Source organism: Diuraphis noxia, unplaced genomic scaffold (genome assembly GCF_037042655.1).
Source record: "Diuraphis noxia isolate RWA-SAM2 unplaced genomic scaffold, SU_Dnox_SAM2 contig0002, whole genome shotgun sequence".
Lineage (NCBI taxonomy): Eukaryota > Metazoa > Arthropoda > Insecta > Hemiptera > Aphididae > Diuraphis > Diuraphis noxia.
In genome coordinates, this window is record NW_028301712.1 from 37,515,639 (window position 1) to 37,534,490 (window position 18,852).

Below are 18,852 nucleotides of genomic sequence, written 5' to 3' on the forward strand. Positions count from 1 at the left end.
ATTATCAAATGTATTAAATAATAACTAAAACTTATGACGAAACTAAATTAATGTATTAAATTTTCAAGTTTTTTGACGGAGCGAAGACTTTGTTATTAACGTTAATTCAAAATAAATTAATACAGATCAAAAATATTAGCTATATCGATGTACATAATATATACTATAATATATAGCCTATAAAAAGCTCAAAAAGTTTTTTATGGTGTTTAGGAAATGATAATTTAACAATTCGGTCAAAACATCATTTATCTACTGTTATTTTTTTAAATAATATTAACATAAAATCGGGATTTACAAATATCTCGTTTTGCGTAATAATCTCAGCTTTTCAGCTTTTCATATTTAATTATTTTTTTGTTTTTCCTGGCCCTTTTGAAAATGTATCAAATATATATAGATAATACAGAATACTCAGTATAGGTAATATCATTGATTATAAATATTAATTTATAATCAATGGTAATTTACTAATATGAATGAGTGTATGTTTTCAGTTTTATAATATATAATAAATAACATTTTAAATAAAACTTTAATAACAGCTCACGCAGTCATTCGCGAAGCCTGTAGTGGAGTGTCACCAAAATAAAACTACAAATTACAACAAGACATGTAAATTCGTTCTAGTAGTCGTTAGAGATTGTTTAGGTTCCTTTTCAGTATTCTTAGTTATATTTAAGCTATAAGGTTAAAGTTTCTATAGTTATAGGTATGTTGTTATAATACTTATATATATATATCAATCTGTAGCGTATATAGAAAAAATTTTCGTCGTGGGCTATAATATATTATACATAGCAACTAACAATAATGATCTATCACCTATAGAAGCTGCCATATACTTAACAGTTAAGACTATTATTTTGGGAGGGGCTGCAGCCCACTAGGCCACCCCTCTATATACACCACTGATATCAATATATGTATATTCTAAGTAATTTAATATAGTACGAGTAGAATCAATTAATCAGTATACGAATTAAATTAAAGCTGTGTTTTTCATTATGCGTGTAAATGTATAATCATGTTATAAGAATTATAATGAATTAACAATACAATACACTTAGCTATTATGTGTTAATATAATTTATTAACATTTTATCGTGGATTTGTCCGTTGGGTATAGGGAGTAGCTAGCACGCAAGCGAGGCCAACGATAGATATTGTACTAAAATAATACAAATTAGTTTATTGATTATTATTTATATTATAAAATAGGATATTATGAACTTTTTGTGATGGAATTAGAAAATACGATGTAATTCCAACATCGGGTCAAATTTAAAATAAATGTGTTCATTCTTTTTTGTCGCAAATTTTTGCCAAAATTTTAACAATATTTTGGTTTTCAGTACTTTTCACTATGTGTTTTAATAATCTAGTTGTATTCAGGAATGGAATTGATGGGTTGACGGTTAATTAGGTGGTAGTTTGGTATCTACTTAATATTATTGTTTATAAGCACGCAGATTTTGGAGTCCAGCTAAAAATTTAACCCACTCGCTATTTTTGAATTAACTAATATATTTTATCATATATAGCATATTATATAAATATTATAAGTATAATAATAATAATATGTGAATCAGATGATGGTCTGATTATATACCGTCATGTGCTGCGCGCATTACGGCAATAATACGTCAAGGATTTTCCGAAAAAAAAAATTGTCCTCTGAGAAAAGAAAATTATAAAATTTTGCAAAATGGAAAATAAAACTATTAAAATCATTTTAATAAAATGTAACTTAACTAAAAAACACTCGAAAAAACATTAAATTCGTTGAACAAAATAATATATTGTAACGAGCGATGACGATTTTGAGACGCACCGACCGCGATGCATTCAGTGGTTGCCAAATGATTGCTGTGTGGGAGGTTGGAAAGGGTGGAGAGGGGTAGACGCGACACCAAATGGGCGGCGTCCGACTCGGTCGCGCCGGGAGCACCGCGCCACCGCCGCACCCCAGTCATCAATCAAACGTCGTGCCTTTCGGTTCTGTCGATACGCTCACAGTGCTCACTGGACTGTTCACACAGTATTCTGGCCGCGGTGCGTTTCAGCGTGCATTCCGGTCGGCGGCAACAGCATTTGATATTGCGAACAGTCAACGAGAAATAAATAACGGTGGACCTGTGTTTAAGTGGTCTTCGTCTTGATAATCATAAAATAAAGTTAAATTATCGTGTCCCATATCCCGGTGTTTAAGTGCTAAGTTCGCGTTTCCGGTAGCACCATCAAATTCGGCGTGCACCGCCCGGTATTATTGTCTTAAAACTTTCGTTTCGCTAACAGTTCTTAAGCGACGCGGGGATTGCCACATCGTGGTCGTACGATTTTCAGTGTTCCACGCCCGCTCACTGTGTGTAGGTGCAATGCGTGTGGACCGATATATTGCATTTTAATAACGTGATTTTGGTTTAGTATTATAATAAATTATCAACAGACCATATCGATCTCTATTCTGTCTGATCAGACTTCGCATCTGCAGTTGGCCGTTACACTATGGCCTGGGTGACAAACCTTCGCTACAGTACATCCAGAGATTGCACGACACCGAGTAAATACCTATTTGTGTTTATTACTGAGTCTAGTGTCTACTATAATATTATATCCAATACAAATATGGCCACGAGACAGCCACATATGTCATACACATACCTAGTCTGTTATTACTTATTTCATATAATAGGTATCAGTTTTAGTACAAATACTATTGGAATTGAACGTCACATAACACCTCGCATAACACCAAAGTGGCAAAGCGACATAGTCACATACTTAACTGTTAAGTCTTAACATTGTTTTAGTTATGTGCTCTTGTAACCACACACAGCAGTTTTAGTGTTCCATACCTACAAAATGTGTGATTACTGGCTAATGGTCAAGAATAACACAGTCTGAACATGTCCTATTTTTTTATTTACTAGTGACATACATTTAACAATTGATTTTATCAACAAATTCCTGTCCAATAGTTGGTTTTCAAACCCAAAATGTCTATAAATCCAACTTTGTAGTGATTATAACAATATACCGGACAATATACCTATTACTTATATTTTAATTAAGAAATTGCTATTATATTAGATTGGTACACTAAGAAATACCTTTTTTTTCCTCCTTCATTTCTTTAGCTTCATCATATTATGGGAATTACCACAATCATAAAGCTTAGTCCCAGCCCTTAAGTAGTAATTCCTAGGTATAGGTACTACCTAAATTATATTGCTTGTACAAGCTTCTGAATGAACTATGAACAATAGCATGATAATATGTTACATATTAATTATTATTAATGAAGGTAACTAATATTCCTATTAAAAAATACATTTACCCAGAATAAAATGTATCTACAAATCAGAGTAATTTATGAAGTTGTCTAGGTATTCTCTTATATATGTAGTTATTGTTTATTAATAAAATATGTCAACTATTTTAGAATATAAAAGTGCAAAACAATTATATTTATTTAAAAATTATATCAGAATTCAAGAAAATAATTATTGTATTATGCTACACAGTAGTTAGTAGTATCTATTAGGTTATCTATATGATGGCACTTACCTATAGAATTAAAATTTAAAAATATATGTTCAATATTTTATAATTTGGATGCTAAATTTACAAATATGTCAGTAGCGAGTCAGTAGGTAGGTGCATATAATATTAATTTTTAAAATGTATCTTTAAAACCATAGACATAATAATAACATTAATGCCCTCATTATGATTTTGATGACAGCTATATTATAATAGTACTAATATGATAAGGTCATTATTATTTATTGATATTAAATTCCGTCCAATATGGGCCACTATAGAAAATGACTAGTTGATTGAAAAATATTTCTCGAAGGGCCGAGACTACCCAATCCGGCCCTGAATATTATCTAATATGCTTTTAATATTATTCTTGGGTGTTTTGTATATGCTTCTTTTATCTATGGGTATATCTCCTTAAGAAAACTATTTTGGTTTCATTAACATAATATATATTATGTTATGTAAGAAAACTGTAACATTAGATGGACATTTATATTTATAAATCTACTACCTATGTTGTATTATTGATACTAGGTAATACCAAGAGTAATATACCTTTTCAATGCAGTAGCGTGCCCAGGGGGGGGGGAGGTTAAGGGTTATATTCCCTCTCTTCTGTAAAAAAATAAATCCCGTTATTTTTTTCTTCAGTAAGTACTAGCATACATTTTTTTTTAAATGTTTCATTAGTTTTTACCAAGGTTAAGAAATAAGATCTTATAGTATTTTAATATTTCTTATAAAATGCTTACCTATAGCAAGATAGCAGAGTACCTAAGATTAGAGTTTATTTCATAATTCAGAGGACCAAAATAAAATTTTACTTTCTGATTTTCAGATTTTTTAGGTTTTAGTAAAGATTTTAGTTAGGGTTTTAGTGCTCTTTCTAGACTTTTAAGATATTTTTTACTCATATTTTAATCAATATTGGTCATATGTTATAAAATATAATATTAAGTAAAGTAGACCGACTACATGAATGTATTAACGCATCATTTCATTTTAGGCAGGTATTTTTTTTAATCTTAAACTTATGTTATCAGCTATTCAGTTGATTTTGATGTGTTCCTTTTTTGTCGTTTACAACTGTAAGAACATCAAATGAGCGTTAAAAAATATTAGGTATATAATATACTATATTAATATAGCTAACTAGTGTACTCATACCTATTATGTGTTTTCGGTTGAACGTGTTGTGGTTATTCATTGTCGTACATTATCTTGTGCTTTTCAGATTTAGCGTATTTTGTTGTTTTCATTGCATATTTTTAGTACATATTTAGTGATATTTAAGGAGATATTAAAGCATATTTTAAGTCCTATAGAATCCCAATGGTGGTCGTTGCTTATAACATCCCCTCTCCCCGTTCAAAATTCCTGGCATGCCACTGAGATTGAACTTTTAATTGTAATAAACATATATTTATATGTTTATACTAAATACATGATAATTAATCAAATCAACACTTACCTACATGTCTGTAACATAAAATTAAAAATTGACTAGCATCTAGTGTCAACATTAAAACAAGTACTAAATCTCATGCACAATTTTGGGTTGTATTAAATTGATTTTGAAATAGTAATACAAATAAAATAATGATGTAGGTATCTACATTACCTACATATTAATTATAAGTTTAAATGCATATACCTAATTTATAATTAGATTTTATGATAGTTTTATGAGTTTGAGTAATGTAACAGAAAACTGAAGAGATCATTCTGAATAGATTTACAATAGAACTTGTGAATAACTGTTAGTTGTTATATTTAGATATATTGTTTAATAATTTCTGTTGATGTGAATTACATCTCAATAATTTCCATTGTTTAAAATTTAAAATTACTGTCTTATGGATTAAGAAAATATGATATATTGTACCTGGTAACTTTTTGTGAGAACTATAATTATAATAGTTTAATCTTTCCAAAGATTTTATCCCAGAGTTTATGTAGGTAGGTATATGGTACAATGATATTATTATGACAATTTCATAGAAATATTTCAGAGTAGGTACACAGCTATTATCTGACTATGTATTCGTATGTATTACTTTTATAATACTTATGTTTATTGTTTATATTTATGTATAAAATACATTACCTATAAACTCAAAATTATTTTATTGTGTACCATATAATATGTATATCATGGTAGGTACTTATTATTTTAATATTTAAGAAGCAAAAATAATTCTTAACTGACTTAGTTAGCTAGAATCAAATTAGTAATTGCTGAAATTGAAGTCTCCCATTGTCAACTATAAAAATGTAATATTATTGTAATAGTTTGGCTTTATTAACAAGTTACATTTATCATCAAATCTCATAGGTACCACATATTTTACAGACATTTTAATTTTTTAAATTATTATCTCAATAATTACAATAAGAAAATTGCGAGGAAAATTGTATACAATATACATATTATGTTGATACACGAATTTCATGTACCTAATGTTATAATCACACTGGATTCTGAAATGGTGTACATATCATCAGTTTGAAAAAAATTTTTTTCCCTCCTAAATTTTCAAATCCAATTTCAAATTATACGCACGATGTATCGTGCGTAAAATATGAGCGTTTGTGCATGTATTATTTATAAGTTTACGAACACATGATTTTGACCCTATTAAAATTGCGTGTGTGTAGGTGTTCCTTATTGTATTTACATTCCTCATTCCATTCATTATCATATCTGAACTGTAGGTTTTAATACGTTGTGTGGGATTATCCAAACATGTAGGCTACGAGGTTCCTCGAGATTTTCATTCATTCATCCATCTTTTTATTATCATTATTATTATTTAAGTGTGTGCATGCCCAATACAAACTCGAATTAATATATTAACATTTCCGTTTGACATATATTATAGTATTATACTTTATAAACATATAATATTATAACATGTAGCATAGGCAGTCTTATAAAAAAACTAAAGAGATATATACTTCGTTTATTTAATACCTAAACAGGGATTACGTCACGAAAATTAATTAATATTTAGAACAAATTTAAAGTATTTACTAAATTGTACTCAAACTGTTCTGGAACAGTTTATAGGCATTTACCATATTATGTGGTGATATTATGTAAGTACAGATATACAGTGGTAGTATAGTGAGTTTTTGTGTTAAATATGTGATTAATTAGTGTGTTTATTGTAATAATTTCTAAATTACAATTATTTGAATTTTAGTTTGTTCATTTAGGTACTTAGTATGATTTCGATTGTTATAAAATCGCACACTTATTTATTAATAATTATTATGTATCTTAGACTCTTAGCAATATATTTTTCTTGTTTCAAACTCAATCCAAAAATATATGCACCTTAACGAAGCCTCTATAATTAGTTTTCATATGATAATCTTACATATCCCTTTTTATTAAAAAAAGTTGGTACTTAGCCAAATAATATTTGTAGTATTATGTTTTTGTGCGCTTCAAGATTTTTATGAAATGATTTAGGTAATTTGAATATCTCGACAGTGCCGGATAGACAAGGTATCGGCCCACCGAGTTTTAGTTTTTTAACCGGCCCTAAAAGGGGCCTTTTTCAAATAAAAATGTATAAATTGATTTAGATTTGACGTAGTGCACAGAGTTAAATAAATGTATTCAAATTTGTGTTATGAAATAATTGCCCAAACACTTACGATCGACATTTTTTTTGAGCGGCCCACCGAGATTTTCTCGGTAGCTCGCCTATCCAATCCGGCCCTGTATCTCGACGAGAATTTTGTTTCATTAAATATATTAGAAGTTTTCTGACGAGTTTGTTAATATTTTGATTAATTTAGAAAATGCTTTTATTTTTTATTTATTATGATTTAAATCGATTAATTAATAGTTAAAAATCATATATTAAGTCAAACTAAAAAATATCATTAATGTGATAATTTAGCTGTATAACCTGAATAAGTATTTCCATAGGTATTTCCCAATTTCAACATTACCAGACTGAAGTCTTTAGATTGGTACCTATATTTTTACTATATAATCATGTATTCAAACATTTTATAGTTAAATAAGTATATACTGTTAAAAGTTTTTAATAATTATTAAAACCTTTATTTATAGCTGAGGAATAAAAATTAGTTTTTTATTTAGTGACTTCAAAAACTTTCAAGCCAAATTTACATCAAAAAATAAATAACATACATTCCTAGAGAATTAGCCGTTTTACAACATCTAGTTAAAAAAAAAAACAACTGCTATAAAAAAATATATCTATAGGTACTCTATTAAATTAAATCGTATTTATTTCTGAAAAACTTATACCTACGGTGCCAATCTCAATTGCAAATAATATGATTTTCGTGCCATATAATATATAAATAACAAAATATAATTATAAATTAAATTTATTATCATATTACGAACATTTTTATTTAATAGTCTATGAAATGAACACTGTAATTTAAAAGAAATTTCTTAAATCGGTACATTTATTTTTAGATACTAATATCAGAATGCCGAGGGCTTCATTGATTTTTCTATGATGTGTGTTTTTTATCAGGCGTGTGGAGTTTCTAAACATTAAATACATTAAAAAAACAATTTGAATATTTAATAAAGATTAGAAATTTAACACATTGTTTTTATTTTTTTTATTTTTCTGTTCTGAAATGTATTTTAAAATCATTTAGTTGCTATTAACATATTTTTTATATCGTCGATAAGTCAGTTTTACTCAATGAGGTCAATCACATGTTTTACTATAAATTACAATTATATTTTTCTCTTTTTTTGTAGTACTTACCAATCATATACGTTAATTTTATTTGATTTAATTAGGAGGTTTAAAAAAAAGTACGAATAATTTAAGTTATGATACATTATTGGTACCAAATATTGTATAGAACATAAAATATTGTTTATTTATTTGTTTTTTATGTTCTATTAGTTATTATGTTCGAGAGCTCTTAGGTATGTATGATAATTTATTGGCCTAAACATTATTATTAAAATATTTCATAAAAGAATAACGATTTAATATTTTACTCTTCCATTATAATATGTATGATCTGTACGAGTTTGTGTTATTCAAAAATCTTTTTTTTAATAAAAAAACTATTATTTCTACTGATTTGTTTCAGCTGAGGTTTAGCTCTAGTTTAAGCTAAAATGTCGTTAGTTTGATCATTGTCATTATGTTCAATAAACTCTATTTAGTGTCACGATTTCAACTGTAGTTACGAATTCAGAATTTGTACATCTTGTATTCTTGTTGTTTGTACATATTGCTTGTAGGAGAACTAATATATTATTACTATCATTAAATAAATATATCGTATTCATTAAATTTTCTCATAAGTATACGATTCGGCAGATAAGATTATATTTGTTGATATTACTCTCAATTATACAATGAATTAGGCACTAATAATAGTTTGATAAAAATATTTTAACCTTTCAGTAATATGATCAAAAACCACCAGGATTATTAGTACATTTTTATTACTAAATAATATGTATAGTCGTGAACGAAATTTGTATTTCTTAATTTATCTTAACATAACTCTCTTAATGTTGGTGCAAAATGCTATTATGAAATACTTATAATTTTTAGAATAAAAACATTTTGTGTTGTTATCTCGGTTGTTATGATATGCTTTTTTTTATATAAATATTTCCGTGTGAAATCATAATAAAAGTAATGTTAATTAATTAATAGTTTTAATTTTTTATATCTACATATTGTTAATTTGTTGTTTTTAAGTCCGGGAAATTCTTAAAATTGAAAGTATTATTTAACATGAAATAATATCTACACATTTGATTTAAAAAGCGGTAAATTATGATGTTTGATTACAATTTATTGAAAATTATCATAAATATTATGATTTATTGAATCCCAGATGAATCAATATAAGATCTCCATAATCCATTGATTTAAAAACGTGTTGAAAACGATCCTTGATTTTGTTATAACTATTTATTATTTTTATAATGTTAAATCATTATTTAATTATATTGTGGTACCTATGTTGTTAAAAAAAATAATGATTGAATCTTTTTTTAAACAGTATTATAACTATTTAGCACTTATTTATTATAAACACGAGATCTACTTGTTGAAAACGAAAAGAAAGTTTTTATTTTGTTTTACGTTTTTAATTTTATATTAAAAACTTGGCTTATGTTACTGAAGTAATGAACAATGCATTTTATTGAGTAGGTAGTATTTTTGTCTGTTTATAACAAAAATTATTTAAGGCATATCAATTTTCATAACGCATCCAATAGTATTAAATAATATTTTGATATATTCATTTAAAACGTAAATTTGAGTTTGTATTTAGGTAGATATTTTAAAATATATTTATTAGATGTTTTTATAGTTTAAACTAAAAATAAAAATAATATTCCACGATATTTTTATGAAATGTAGTGTTAAATGGTATCCAAAACCGTCTTTCCGGTATACCTATATTATTTAAAAATAATAAAAAGAAAACACGTCTGTATAATAAGTACTGTTTTTCATCACTCAACTATGAAAATTACGGTACCGCCTAATACTTTTTTAATTTGTTAAGATTTCACTTCCTTGATGATATATACATTTAAAAAATGTATTAATATCAACCTATTTTATTTATTATCAACTTTATAAATAATAGCCTGTTAATGTAAATACTAAATGGTATATTAATATAATGTATCAGACAGCGTATTAAATAGTTAATATAAGATTAATTTATATTTATGAAATCATTTTAATATTTAAAACAAGCTATATTATAATGAATCATTGTTATATAGATAATAGTTGAAAAACATCAAACTCAAGCAATAATTTCATAAACACTGTCATTTGGATGTTTAATATAAGTACTACAGTACAGGTTTGTAAAATTAAGACACAATATTAATAGTTACTATTTGTCAACCATTATTTTATATCATACAAATTAACACTATATTTATATTAAAGTAGTTAAAAAGATTATTATTTTTTAAATGTATATTAAAAGTTATTATTATATTATTTATATACATTAACAATCTACGTTAATAGTTGTTTACAATGAGTTATTTGCAACAAGGTGACGCCCGGTCAAAAGGACCGATTTAGTCCCTGATTTTATCGGTGTTTCCGAATTGCGGACAAAAACCGTAAAAACATGTGAGTTGCGGACGAAATCTAAAAAGGTAACATACGAATTGCGGACACAAATATAAGATACTAATTGCGGACAAATTACCTATTATTATTTTTAAGTCATCCTAATATATATCAATTGATCGAGGCCCTAAATGAAGTACAGACTAGTAGCTATACGAAAATGAATTGTTCTGCCGTGCGAAATTTAAAACGAGCAAAAATAACTGTTGAAAAAGAGGCATTTATTAGCAATCAAATTTTGCAATATTCACGTGGTGAAATCAGTTCAGTAGAATATCATATATACAGGCTGTTTCAAAAAAATGTTTACCAAAAGATTTAAAGATCTATAAATACTATGACGATAATCTATAAGTATTTTATAAGCAATTTTTGTTACAAAATTAAAACATTAAATAATTTAACAACATTTTAATAATAACGATTGCTCTTTTACAAGACACAAATATTTTTAACCCCATCACCTACCAACTTTTTGGTAGCTTGTCCTAAGTCCTGAAAAAGTGGTGAAGGGAAATATTTGTGTCCGCAACTCACCTGATTTGAGAAATGTGTTTGAGAAAAAAAACTCTGTACGCAACTAGTACTACGATAACGAAACTCGTGTTCGCAATTGTTATGTTACAATATTGACCTGAATAATTTCGTCCGCAACTAGTATGTGTCCGATTTTATATCACGTAAAATGATAAATTTGGTGCTTTTAATACTTTCATTGTCTCATTTCTTTGAAAAGTTAACTAAGCTAATACTCCGGCTAATACTAACCCTAAAATTTCTAATCTAATCATGTTTACCATATATAGGCTCATAGCTTATAAAATTAAAATTGAAACATAGGTAATATTATTTATTTTAAAACAATAAAAATTGAAATCGTGTAAAATAATATTTAACTGAAAGTTAATTAAATAATTCATGTTTATTATATTTACTGGTATTCATCTAAAGAAATACAATAATAAATTATGGAAATAAATAATAATATTAAACATACATCAAGTATTTGTTTTAACCCTATTGGCTTGTGGACTGCGGTATTAGTATAGTATATCCCTTTATACCTACTGTATAAACCAATTGAAAAATAAATTTTTTTTTTTTAAATATAAAATAACGGTCGAAATTATTTTAGACTGCTGGGTATTTTTATGATATTAATTTAATGCGTATACAATCATATGGTAATTTAACCAAACCATATTATGTTTATTATTGATTAATGATTTATTATGGATAGGCAGTCATTTAATTTATTCGTTTTAATTTTCAATAATAATAGCGTTAAATGTATATATTTCAATAATTCTTGGTATTTTTAAAATAAGGGTGTAATACGAGGCCATTTAGTTTCTTATGAGTTGAGCCTGAATTTAAATAGACTACTGATATTAATTATGTCATCACCAGCCAGGATGTACTATATTGTATTTACAATTATGTAATAAAACAGCCTACATGAGTTGCCTATGATGAAAATCAAATAAAAAATAAAAAATTTTCAATGAAAATTGGCGTTATATCATTGGTAGTGAATCGTGATCGAAATTCGAGCTGCACGGCATACGAGAACTTGTTGAATGTTGTATTATTATTACCTATTACGTTAATCCTATAATGTGTGCCCACTGCAGCCTATGTATCCAATCATAAGTCGCTCGTTGCACTCAAAATTACCTTGACCCGCGAGTAATTGAAGAAAAAAATACAATTCAATTTTATGTATATACTTATTATATGCCTATAGAAAAAACCTTAATCATCTATGCGTGTGGCTCTTTATAATTGCGTGTGTACGAAGTTGACGTGCAGTGTCTACGCAGCTTTATATACTTTAATTTAATAATAATATATTATATAGGTACACACGCGTGCGCGCGAACACGTCTGCATAAGCCCAATTATGAATATTAATTCCGACGACCGTGTTTTCGTGTTAAAAGTTCCCTCTGTTTGTGCACGCTATATTATATTCATCATAATTCATAATATATTATGTACCTATTACCTATGTAGGATAAATTCCTGGTAATAATTTTGCAATATTTTGTTTAGATTTTTTCAACGGGACCATCGGGACGAATTCCACGTCCGATGGTGTATTATATATATAATATTATTAGAATATTCAATATATTATATATAGACATGCGTGTAATAAGGATAACCACATTGGTGGTTATGTATTATAGTAAAAAAAGAAAAAAGAAAGGCACACCGGCTGCCGCCCATCTGTCAATGACCGCGGCTTTAGTACTTGTGTATAGTTGGTATATATATCTACATCGAAAACGAGCGACTGCGACGTGTTGTAACGGTATGCCCATTTTGTACTCGCATTTTTCGATCCTCTATCAATAATAGTTTCATATTATTATAATGATTTTTATTATTTTTATAATTTGTTTCAAATGTTAACTACGATGTACTCAAACACTAAATCACACTTCCAACTACTGATGGTATTTAATTTAGTTGTGACGCAAACTTGTTATATTTGTGACCGATGCTGACTGCAGGCCGTATATCATATTATATCTTAACTAACACAACCCTTGATCAAGCTTATGAAACAAACACTTACATATGAAAATAATTATTTGATTGATATGTAGTGCTTATGTAAATACTAAATATTCTATACAGTATAAGTATAATTGGTATAACGCTATAAATTTATGTTATTAGTGCAATAGTTCCAGAGGTACAAATGTATGATAATATGGTATTGTATATTTGAGAAAACCCGTCTATATCGACTAAAAGTATATCATATAACACACCATTTTTTTACTGCACTCATTGGAAACCAATGCGGCTAGCAGTGAACAAGTTCGTAGGTAGCCAAAACATTACTCCAAGTGATGTACAGGACATGTTTTGTGGTCCCACTGACGTCCCGATTTGCATGAACGAGCGAATAAGGGCTGCCTCTCAACGCGCCACGCAAGCTTTTTATGAAATGATCGAAGACATTCTTAGCTGCAAAGAGCATGATGAGAGGCTAGCTGAGGCCTAAGCAAGAGCGGCTTTAAACGTCTGAGCTCTTTCCGTCAAAACAGCAGAACGGGATGCCAGGCCTGCGGGTGCGTGCGACACCGGGCCGAGCATAAACGGGATCGTCATAATTTATCTATGGGACATTTATGCTGTAGCATTAGGTGTTGTAATATGTATATTTGATGTTAAGTATTGTGATTAAATGTTTTAACGTTATTCATCAATAAACGATGGCAGCAGAGGAGTAGTATTGTGCAAACAGATCCTCCTCTGCTGTCGGTTCTAACCAGGAAAAAAAAAGGTATATCATATTGCATTATATGTTTGCTCAATTTTTTTCATTTTTAAACGTTTCGTGAATGATTTGAAAATCCCTAGAAGTTTAGACCAATAATGTGATCACATCTGGGACATTATGATAGACCTTAACAATTAGTATCATACATTCAATCACCATGAAATTGCAAAACGAAGTATTTTTTAACTTTTTTTATTTATGTAGATATATACTAAAAATGTACCGTTTATAATTTTACTAGATCGAATTTCAAGTGATTGACGTATAATATGAGCTTAGAATACCTATAATTCATTTAGGGTGTAGTCGAAATCATTGTGTCATAGGTTTTACCCAGAATTTACGACCAGTGTAGGTATTACAGTGACGATTTTAAGAGAATGCCACACCCGCATATTGTGTTGTCTCCGTCGTACAAATGCGTAGCATAGCAAATTTTACGCTCAGAAGATCATGTTTAGCTCCGTTAATTTAAAATTTAGAGTGAATTGACCTATTATAAAAATTAAAGGCAAGATTATTACCGAGGGCATCTTATAGGCTTTTTATTATATTTTAATTTTAAACCGAGTTATGAGTATTTTAAAATTGTAAATTATTTTTATATCTAAAAATACTCATAACTCGGTTTAAAATTAAAATATAATAAAAATCCTATAAGATGCCCTCGGTAATAATCTTGCCTTTAATTTTTATAATAGGTCAATTCACTCTAAATTTTAAATTAACAGAGATAATCGTGATCTGCTGAGCGTAAAATTTGGTATGCTACGCACTTGTATGACGGAGACAACACATGCGGGCGTGGCGTCCTCTTAATATGTTTATCATTTTACATTATACAGTACTAAAAGTTTTTTGAAAACTGGAAACCACTATAGTTATAATTATAATTTAGTAAATATACTTTTATTTTATTTTTCATAAGAATGGGTAACTATGGCCATTATCGTTTTGTAAGGGGGTTACGGTTGATTGAGAAATACCTATATGTGGGACGAGGATTCGTCACTAAACCCCGGGTGGGCACCCATCCGGGAATTGGCGATGCTTGAAAATACATTAGTGACTGAGGCCAACCACTAAAATATTAGGTATACCAAGTCCTGGTATATAAACTATTTAGTTGTATAGCGCATACGATATACCTATTATTAATTTCTATTATAATATTATAGTTAAATATTGAGTAGATATTCAACAATATAACTAGAAAATAATATATTTTATTTTATACTTATATTATAATTATTATTGTTTGTTACTTGTATATAATTTTTCTATACAAATATCTTATAGACAATTTTATCATTTGTTGGATTAATTATTTTCAACGTTTTTACCAATATATTGATTTAAACTGTTAAAATAAGTTATAAAAATGCAGGTTTATATAAAATGGATTAATAGTCACACATGTAGGTACTAAGATAGTAAGATGTGTCAGGTATGCAGCAGGCGCGGTTTATAGGTACGACATCACGTCGCGTATGAACCTTACTCTCGCCACATAGTTTGGTGTACGCTGAAAATCTAGCGCATGAGCATGGCTGGCATACGTATTCATTATATTATACATATGTATTGTTATTGTGGTACATATATATTATATATTATATGAAACATTTTTGGTCATCTATAGAATATAATATATTGGGCTCGTGTTATAATAATAGGTAGAGGGTGGTTATAGTAAAGAGTCGTTCCAACATTTTCCAATTATCGTTAATTTAAATTAGACTTTGAGACTTTCTACATGACGCTTTTTTCGTTTTTTTGTTAATTTATGCATGTATACAAAATATTGGAGAATCCATGGATTTTAAGGACGTTTCATCATTAAATATTAAGATATAGGCGTAATTTAAAATTATTAACTATAAGTACATATAGATATATAATTTCATATTCATTATTCGTATGGCTGCTATTATTCGTATACATGTATAAAATATATAGTAATAAGATAATTTTTTAATTTGTTTATTTTTATAACATTATTTTAAAATAGTTTAGCGGAAATAAGTAAAACGAGAAAACTCCATAGATCACACTGCAGCGCAGTATATTATGTATATTATATATTATTATTTATTACATATTATTATACTTTAGTCAATGTCTCTTTAATATTGTATTAAATTACATTTGGGTAATATGTGATATTTTTTAATTCTTATATTTATTTACTTATTTACAGTGACTTGGTTACGAATAATGACGAAAGTATTATATATCTTCATTCTCTCGTGGCCTTAATGTTATTAAAGACTAGTGTAGATTTTCGACCACATTTTGTTCTTAATAAGTTTATAATATAATATTATTATAGTGTTTAGTCATTTTTATATAAAAACACTAATATCAAATATTATATATTCATTTTACAGCAGTGTTCCGATTCTAAACGATTGGTCGAACAACTGGTTAATGTTGTAAATGTTGATTCCTTATAAAATTATAAGTTTTGTCAATGACCGATGTATACTTTTATTTCATCTTTATATAGTTTATACATCGGATATAGGTGAACAATAATAATAAGACGTTAATATAAATCATGGATGCGAACTAGGTCCGAAATGTTTTTATTTTTTAAAACTGTTAAATTTTATTCTGAGGGTCCACCAGAGGGATGGTTCAATTTAAGCTAAGCGATGGATGAGTTTGTTTTAAAATGGTATGTTTCTTTTTTCAATGTTATTATTTTTTATCTGCCAGATTTTTTAAAGCAAACAATTCAAACATTTATAAAAAAAATAGTAGTTAAGTCAAAATTAAGAATGTGTATGTTTATGGCATCAAATTTGATTTAATTAATATTTTGTGAGGTCAAAAGTAGGAAATTTCCAGTACTTTTTCATAATTGGAAAAAATTAACAAATAACAGTTGCAGTTTTTGAAAAATTTTTTGTGATTTAGAATGAAAATTCAGTATAAATATTGAAACTATATCATTTGAAATAAATCTTTTTATAATTATATATGCCTCCCGAGTAACAATTTAGGTTCACACACGGTTTACAATCATTTATAAAATAGCGGTGCTGCACTGCGTTCAAATTCCGTTCCAAACACGGTCTAAACAGTAATTTGCATACCAGATTTAACATGGAGTGCACCGAGTTCCACAAAAGTGCAATTTCGGTGTTGGGACGGTTGTAAGGTTCATTTATTGACGGTTCCGGTAAAGTGCAAATTCGGTGTTGGGATGGTTGTAAGGTTCATTTATTGACGGTCCTGGTAAAGTGCAAATTCGGTGTTGGGACGATTGTAAGGTTCATTTCTTGACGGTTGTACAAAAGTTAAAATGTAATGACTAGACTTTGTTTTTTGTTTAATGATAATTCCAATTGTGAGGGGGAGCAAAATTCGTACTCATACCCCTTGTAATTTTTATTTATACCTACTTGGCCCATGTATTAACCAACAACCTTTTTTAACCTTGGCCTTAACACTTTAATATTCATTTTTTTATAATATGATTTCAGTTTTGTGTAACCTCATACTATATACACATATAATATTATATACTTTACTATTATTATAATACCTATATATGTACACTAAAGTCCATCATATTTATTCAAATTTTGATACATAAAATATTATACATCTCTTGTATAGGATTTTATTTATTATACTGTGCATACGTTAGTGATGTTGAATTGCTAATCATAAACCATTACATGTGTAATTTTTTATTTAAATAACAAAATTAAACCGCATAATTTAAATTGAATAAACAATCTATATAATAGAAGTAATTATATTATAATTTTAAAAAATTACATAAATACAAATTATAAAAAGGATAATGTTTAAAATAATATAAGTAACACAATTAATATAAAATTATGCCAACTACTATTTTGAGGATTGCATCTGTAAAGGTGATTTCTGATGTTGAATTGGACGGCAATGTTTTAAAATATTTGATATAATTTCTTTAAATACCTTGAGGTCTTGGGTGGTATTTATCCAACCAGACAGTGATTCTAAAATACATTAATACAAAATAAAATAAATTGTTGATGATTAAAACTCAAATAGGTCAAAATAATGTAAAAGAAACCAAATAATTAGACTACAATATTTATTGTAAATATATATAAACAATATACATATTGAAACCATATTTTTGGATCTAAAAAACAATAATCTGTTGGCAGATGCCACATTATAAGTAGGTAAAATCAGCTTGTAAATGGAAAATAAACATGCTGAAGTCAAAATAAATAAAAGACAATAGACAATAGAATGATAGAATTAATTTTTTGTTAAATAAATGAAGCATAAATGGTAACAAACAAATAAACAATATTGAAGTGTAAATGATATATTATTATTATTATAATTTAAAGAAATTTGCGCGGTTCTTTCCCGCGCAAAACAGTTTTTGTTATGTTGTACGTTTGTAAGACGGAGACAACACATACGGGTGTGGCGTCCTCTTAAGAGGATGTCAGCGCACCATTTGTTATCTCTCTCTGGCCCACGCGCAACATAGACAAAACGCATTTACACAGAACCATTTTTTCTATGTTTTTAAGTAATCTTAGAGTAAAAACACCCATTACAAAAAAAAATAGAGAATAATATTTTTGAGGGAAAGACATATCAATATTAAATTTTATTGCAATTTGATTTTGTATTCGACATTCAAAATAAACAAAAAAATGTTATAAATTTAAATGATGTTCTAATTATTTTGAGACAATATTTAGACAAACCGTTATGTCATTCCCTCAAAAATATTATTCTCTATCTTTTTTATAATGGGTGTTTTTACTCTAAGATTACTTAAAAACTTAAAAAAAACGATTCTGTGTAAATGCGTTTTGTCAATATTGCGCGTGGGCC

At 27.9% G+C, this 18,852-nt stretch overlaps 1 protein-coding gene across 5 annotated transcripts in view; it reads left to right on the top strand.

Annotated features, from left to right (window-relative positions):
* Positions 1-1,964: 1,964 nt before the first annotated feature.
* LOC107162907 (serine/threonine-protein phosphatase 2A regulatory subunit B'' subunit alpha) overlaps positions 1,965-18,852 on the top strand; it is a 43,258-nt gene continuing 26,370 nt past the window's right edge. For 3 of the 5 annotated variants that reach the window (XM_015510056.2, XM_015510055.2, XM_015510061.2), the window contains exon 1: positions 1,965-2,563. The gene's annotated coding sequence lies outside the window, so the exon portion shown is untranslated. The remainder of the gene's footprint in view (positions 2,564-18,852) is intronic. The other 2 variants (XM_015510060.2, XM_089219312.1) reach the window with 1 other exon arrangement.